The sequence below is a fragment of the Diceros bicornis genome (genome assembly GCF_020826845.1).
Source record: "Diceros bicornis minor isolate mBicDic1 chromosome 13 unlocalized genomic scaffold, mDicBic1.mat.cur SUPER_13_unloc_1, whole genome shotgun sequence".
Taxonomy (NCBI): Eukaryota; Metazoa; Chordata; class Mammalia; order Perissodactyla; family Rhinocerotidae; genus Diceros; species Diceros bicornis.
Window position 1 is genome coordinate 7,356,898 of NW_026690866.1, and position 7,855 is coordinate 7,364,752.

Genomic DNA, 7,855 nt, shown 5'->3' on the forward strand with positions numbered 1-7,855 from the left:
GAGTGAGGATGGAAGAGAACGCATTTCACGTGCTGACCTCAAGCTCATCACATGGAAGGTGCTTGAGTAAAGGTCCATGATGACTGTTGCTATTATCACTGGTTGCAAAGGTGTTATTATAAAACTATTTTTATCAGTTGTTTTCTGGTTATCAAACTGGGGCATGGAGATGGGGTCTCTTCCTTAGGAGCCTCAGTCCCTCCCTCCAAGCAGTGCTCTTCTCAGCAGCTCAGGCCCTAGCCCTGTTCTAGGATTTCAAGGATACGTTAGTTCCCTGGATATGGACTCGTTTTTGGAGGTTAGCAAAGGTAATCAGAACCATTTCTTTTGAAGAGGGTGGGGATTTTTCTGAGGAGGGCTGTATTTGCTAAAAACAAGGTGGCGATTCCAGACTAGCAACACTAGTTTCACTCTTAGACAAGTGCCAGCTGCAGCTGCTCAGGACTACTGCCAGCCCCGGCTGGGGATTGTACTGAGAGCCACACTGTCCACGCAGCTGGGGAGGAGTTCCCCGGGCCACAGGCTCCCGGGGGGACTGAAAGTGACGACCTGGGTTACAGTGAGCCCAAGAGATGAGGTTCAGGAGAAAAAGCGGGACAAAGGCCAGAGGTAGGAGAGAGTCAGCCTCAGGGGAGGGGTGTTTCTGAGCACAGCCAAGGAGGATAGGTTATCTGATGGCTTCTTGCAGGGCTGGGAGCCTTCCTCAGTCCCCAAAGGGAAGGAGAGAGAAAGATGAAAGGGCTGCTGTCAGGGTGACAGGAAAATCCTCTTCTGTGCTACTAGGGCTGGGTTCACGCCAGGTGAAGGTGATCAGGTGGGACAACGGAGGAGTAGGCTTCAGGAAAGAGGATCAGGGTCTTGGGACAAAGGGCTTGGCACTCGTGTGCCTTCCTCACTCCTGCCCGCAAGGGAACAGGGCATCCCGCAGTGACGAGGAGCCTCGCTGGAGCCCCAAGTCTTCTCCTTGGGGAAGTGTGCAGGATTTGGCTCCTTGAAGCACGAGAAGACTGGGGTCTCCCCAACACAATGGTTTTTGTTAGTCTGCAATCACGCTCTGATTGCATTTGCTCCCTGAATGAACCTCCACTCCGGGGCCTGTGCCCTGCCTGGTCCAGCCTTGTCCTCCCTCTACCCAGTTGGGATCCGCGGCCCTACTGGCTGCCTTTTGCTGGATTCGGGAAACCATTTAGGGCACTGAGTGGTTGGCAGAGCTGGGTACTGGACCTCACATACTGCACACCGACACTCCTTTGCAGTTTGTGGCAGCCCAACACTGACTATGAGGCTGCTGATCATTTCTTGGCCTTCATAAAGTGGAGACCCCAAGGCTCAGCTCTTGATGTGCATCTCGTTCCTGCCTAAACTCACTCCCCTGGTGATCTCACCAGTCTTGTGACTTTAAATACCATCGCTGAGCTGATGGTTCCTGAATGGCTCCCTCCCTGAAACCCCAGACTCAAACGCCCTCCTCCCTTCTTGTCCTCTCCACCACTGTTGTCCATCTCAAGTTCAACATGCCCCCAGTAAAGCTCCAGTGAAGCAAGAAAGACTGCCCCTCCACACCTGCCCTTCCTGCACCTTTCTCCATCTCGGTTAGCAGCAACTCCAACCTTCTGCTTGCTCAGCCAAAAACGCTGGACTCACCCTTGACTCCCGTCTTCTCTCTCCTCACATCTAATGCATCAGAAACTCCTGTTGGTTCCATCTTCAAAACACACCCAGAATCTGAACCTCCTCCTCGTCTCCACTGCCACCACCTGGTACAGGCCACCGTCAACTGCTGCCTGGGTTGTTGTTGGTGCCTCCTTCCCGGCCCCTCTGCTTCTGCCCCGGCAGAGGAAGGTTGCCCCGTACTTTGGTGACTGAAAGAGGGGCAGGGGAGGGGCCTTGACCAGAGGGCTGGGGCCTCTGACACTGGACTAGTCATGGGTTTCTCCACCCATGACACTGCCTGTTGTTGACTGCAGCCTTGGGCACATGGAGGCCCATCACCCAGGACCGCCTCTGGGGCTCCTAAACCACAGATTGTGACACATTGACACTGGAGAACAGAGGAAGTTGGCAGAGTGCCTGTGAGTCCCTGGGCGGTTCCCCATCTTGGCAGGTGGGCTCACGTGAGTGCCCAGGGCCCTTCCTCGAACCCCATCTGTGCCCAGGACAGCACAGCACCCACACCATCCCACCAAGTGCCCACTGGGCTTCAGCTGTGACCTCCTCAGTTTGCAGGTGGGGCAAACTGGGGGACCCCCAACTCTCACCACTTGGGATCTTATCCTGAACATGAGCTTTTACCATCTGGGGGACAGCAAACTCCCGCTGGGAAGCATCCTCAGCCTTGGCTTGTCCACTGGCGGGGGCACCCAGAAGCCAGGCTCACCCAGACAGCTCCTCCATTTTAACCCTGGTGTCGTCTAGGCTGTTGGCTTGATGTGCTCGTGAAAAGTGGGCCAGGAGCTCATGCAGTGTAAGAATGTGCCTGGGAATCTGCAGCAGGGAGAGGTAGGGGGAGAGGAATAGAGGCAAAGATGGGGAAGGAGAGAGACAGTGATGAAGCAAGTCAGAGAGGGAGCAGCAACATAGAGAGGGAGAGAGAGAGAGACAAAGCAGATGGAGAATGGTTCTGTCAGCTCTGAGCACTCCCACGAGCAGTGCTGAGGACGGACACCCACAGTACTTCTGATTTCAGACTCTAACGTGGAGCCTCTTCCAGGGTCTTGTCTGGGGCAAGAGCCCAGAGCTTGAGGCTCTAAGCCGACAGGAGGAAGGGCCTGGAGGTAGGCTTAGGACCCAGAGCTCCCCCTTATATTCCCACACTACCTGCTCTGTGGAGCTGGACAGCCTGTGGTCCACTGGGTCAGGGGCTGGCTCTAACCCCATTCTCCATGCAACCCAGAGCTGGGGCCTGTTAGGGCCTGGGCCCTCCCGGCCATGGGCCCCTGGTGCCCCCAGGTGTGGCTTCCTCCCAGCTGGGGCCCTCACTGCCATGGCCCCCGAGTGGGCTCCCCAGGCATGTGCCCTCAAGGACATGGTTAAGACTTTTAGATCAGACCTGCTTTCTAGCTATTAATTTCCATTTCCATCTCTCTGAAATAAGGCCATCTGTCTCCTTGGGCTGTCAGAAGGATGATGTGTGATCATGCCTATAGAGTGCCCAGCACAGCAAGTATTCAATATGCATGCTCTCTCCCCCTTCATGACCACAGGCTCCACCTGAGCATCCTGGGTGCCAGGCCTTCTTCCTACATCTGGCCAGAGGCCTGGCATTCCCTTCTCCCTGAGAGGTGGGGGCAGCCTGTCTCTGGCTTATTTTCTGTCCCCACAGGATAATGAACAATGAAGTAAACGAGACAGAGAGCATCCAGGAAAACATAACCATGGAGTGCCTGATACTCAAAGGCTGTGAGACCCTCCTGGACACCAGCCAGACTTTTGTGAGATGGGGCATGACACCCTGCCACCTCCAATCTCAAGGTAGGCCCCAGCAGTGGTGGCATTCGGGGACACCACCGGTTGTTTGGCTGCCATGTGCCAAAACCTGTCAGTGTGATTGTGGAGTATTCCAGGGCTGCTGGAGGAATGTGACAGCTGTATGTGGATGTCAGTATCTGCACACATGGAGGTAGATATTACTGGTTTTCACAGTTCCTTTCTCTCCAGATGTACACATGATTCTTCCCAGATGCCCTTGATGTGTCTGTGGATGTCATAGTAAACACCGACATGTCCTTTTGGGGAGAAAAGAGTGGAAATGAGGACAGATACTTAGTGGTCCCATGAATCACAAGCATGTTCAGAATCCATGGGGAAGTCGTGTGGGTCAGTCCCTCTGTCCCTTGCTCATCATCATTGACCCCTTGTGGGAGGCCGGGATCACAGAGGTTCACATGGGTAGGAAGTTTGATTCACCCTCAGCCTCCACTTTCCTTGGGAGCTGTGTTTGAGTGGCACAGCCCTGTCAGCAGGCAGCTAGAGGCTGTGACTAAGGGGACTTCTCCCTGGACTACTGCAGATGATGATATACGGGAACGCCTGCTGAAAGCTGGCAAAAGGTGAGACTTCTTACCACATCAGCCTCCCAGAATCTCTATCTGCAGAGTCCAGCAGAAGGAAGTGGTGAGAATTTTTTCTCTTTCTAAATTTAGATTGGCAGAAGAAAATATTTGGGAAACTAGTTTCTTGTGCTTATAGTGATTCTTGGTTTAAATTTGGTAGAGTACTCTTGGTTTTCATCTTGATCCCTTTTCCTCCCAGAGATAGTCTCTGTTTTTCTCTTTTGTCTGTGTCTTTTGTCATAGGAAAGAAATACCATAGGGTAGGACACAGGCAGAGGCGCTATAAACCTGCTGTCCTGGCCGGCCCCACAGACTGGTGAGTTTGTGGGTCTCACCAGACCGGAATCTACAAACTTTGCTGTGGGTTATTATGCACATGACGTGAATACCATTGCCAAGGGCATCTTGGAAGCCAAAAAGGCTGCAAATGTGGTGGGCACGGGTCGAGTAGTTAAGAGCCATTAGGGCGCTCGCCACTTTCAGAAGACTCCTGTGACAGGATAATTTGGGTCATGGAATGGGGTAGATGACACATGTCCCCCGCCAACTGCAAGAAAATGTCCATGCAACGACGAGGTACTCTGTAAAGCACACAGTCCCCAACCCTGCGGCACCTCCCCCGCTAGGTATTATTCTGGCTCCAAGAGACCTAAGGTGTGGCTAAAGCTGTCATTGTGCACATAAGAAAAAAAAAACGCGATGAGGTTTTTCCTTCTGTCTTGTTCTGTGTCCTGAGAAAACTTGGCTTTGTGACCAGTGAGGATATTCTCCTTGGTCTCCACCATACGGAAGGTGCATTTATTGGGGTGCACCTTGGTGGCCAGTCGAATAGACTGGGGTTCCGAACTGTCTCTTTGTCCGGCTGTGCCAAGCTCTCAGGGGAGTTTGTCATAAAGGGCCCAGTCCATAAGGGCCTTTGTCGTCTTAACCTTCGTTGCTTGTTAGTGCTGGAAAAATCCCATTCCAGTATCGCCTGCCCAGTGTCACAGATTAGCGGGTCTGTGACTGGAGGCGTCCCACACTATTGTGGGAGACCGGAGACACCATTTTCACTACACCATCCTTACCGCCTGTGCAACAAAGTTCTTTACTTTCTCTGAACATCTTTGTGAGTGAATTCTGTGGATCATGGGGCTACATCATCTGCGCCCGCACCAGGGACGCCTCTTGTGTCCATGATAAAGATTTATTCTAAGCGTGGAAAGTTACCTCTGGGTCTTTCCTTAAAAAGGCTTATTGGATTGAGTCACTATTGGAATAAATATACAAATAAAGATCCTACTCGTCAATGGCCAGACGATGGATCCTTTAAATTGGAATAACCTCTAAATTGGAGAAAAAAAAATGTTTTGAGGGCTCTCACATAATTATTTATTTGGTACCTAAGAAAAGGCCAAAAAAACTAAGGGAAAAATTTGACTAGCCTTAAGACCTTGACTCAGGTTATAATTAAATTGAGAACATGTAAAAGTATAATTGTTGATAAGATTATAAAGGTTAAAATATTTGAGCTAATTTTATATAAAGAGGTTACATCAACTTTGCCTGAGGATGTTTTAAAATGTCTGACTGGGAATGTTTCCCTTGTCCAAAATTAGAAGACCAAGACCTATTGATTAAAGTCTTAATGATAACTATGTTTAAAAATATGAGATGATAAAATTTACATCAAATTTTGTAGAAAAAAACTGATGTTATTTCTACTACAGAACAGGTTAACAAAAATAATAATTTAGGACCGGCCCCATGGCTTAGCGATTAGGTGCATGCGCTCCGCTGCTGGTGGCCCAGGTTCGATTCTGGGCGTGCACTGACGCACTGCTTCTCCAGCCATGCTGAGGCCGCATCCCACATACAGCAACTAGAAGGATGTGCAGCTATGACATACAACTATGTACTGGGGCTTTGGGGGAAAAATAAAAAAATAAATCAAAAATAATAATTTAAATGATGGCTAATTTTATCTGAATTCTTATAAAGTCCTGTAGGCAATCTAAATAATTATTGGGAATAAGTAACTAAATAGTTGTATAAAGGATAAATGTTGGATAAACTTTAAACAATTATGTGTTATGGTGGTTACAGCTTCCAAACACTTTTTGGTGACTTAAAACTTTAGAGTTTTGCTAAAATTTCTGATAAAAATTCTCTGAGTATCATTATTTCCAAATAAGATAAGATATTAGACATTGATTATTAAACTTACGTTTGTCCACTTTTGGCTTTTCATTACAAGAAAACTAAAAGGTGTTTTGGGTCTATTGGTAAACATGTGTTTTATTAAAAGATTATACTATAAAATAACATATTTCTAGAAGTTATAAAGAGTTTATAAATTTTCCAAGCCACAAGATACTAATGTAAAAAAAAGTTTATAATGGTTTACTTAGTTTTTACTTACAAATGAAGGTTTCTAAAGGTTAAAATATCCAATTAATATATGTGATTGAAGCTACTAAAAAATTAAAAAAAAATGTCTGTTTACAAAAAAAATAAGATATATAAACGTACAAAAAATGGAAATGTTTTGTTTGGTCGATTAAGAAAAATAAATTTGTCCTCAAGTACTAAGAAGAAAATAAAAGACATGGGACAAATTCTGAATGTAAAAAGAAAGTTATAAAAGGTGTGAAAGAGAAATTCTAAAAAAGGAGTTTTTGCATGGTCAAGTTGGCTAAGATTAAAATAAATTTAATTAAGTAAATGAGTTTTAATAGCAGAAGTAAGCTGGTACAAAATTAAAATTTGGTCTTCTGTCTCTTAAATAGATAATTTGCTTAAACTTGATAAAGAGGATACAAAAGATTGTTCTTTACCTTTGGGTAAGTCTACCTAAAAGACAGAAAGAAAAAAAAAATGTTAATTTCCTGTGTTCAAAAGACTGAGGTCTCTCTATTCAGGCTTTTTGGACTGTTAATGCTCTGTTTGCTTTGACTTCTTATATTTTTGACAAGCTCCCCAAAATTCATATCCTAAATAAAGTCTTTTTTTCTTTGGAAATTTTCAAAGGGCCCTAAAACATCTCAAAAAAATTTGCTCTCTTCCTATAAGGAAGAAAACAAGAAAATTTGCTCTCTACCTATAAAGAAAAAGATACTAAACTTATTAGGCTTGTTCAGCATGTTAAATTACATGAAAAGCATTGTCAGACAAGTGATTATAAGCCTGCTTAGGTGGTATTTTGTGGGTAAATGTTATTGATATAGGTGTTTTAAAATTGGATAACATTACTAAAATTCTAATCTGTCCTGGTTATCAGTCATAATTCTGGTTATTATTATTTTAAAGTGTTATATGTCACAAAATTAACCAAATTTCTCTGTCAATTGCCATTTTGAGGTCTTGTTGTTTACAGACTTATTTCTTTGCTCTAACGCTTTTGCAAAATGTTCCAACTTCAAAAAAATTCATAAAAAAGACTGACATTTACACTGGAGTACAGGTTTCTGATAAAGTTTCTGATCATAAAACTGAACTGAGTAAGAAATTACAGAAATCTGTTAGAGAGACTGATCACTTCATAAAGCTGCTAACAAAAAGATTGAGATCAAGAATTGATTACACAAGACTAAATAAACTGATAAAGATGATTATAATTTTTATGATTTTTCATTTAAAGTATTGCTAAATTTTTAATGTTTTTTTTTGAGATTTAAAGAAAACTTTTTCTCTTTTCTCCAGAGCTAGCTATGACATAACAATTCGATAAATGATACATTTATAAACAAAATTAAAATATTTCTCTTTTTCTCTCTACCTGATCCCTCCAAAATTTAAAAACTCTTAGGGAGTAAATATTGTTG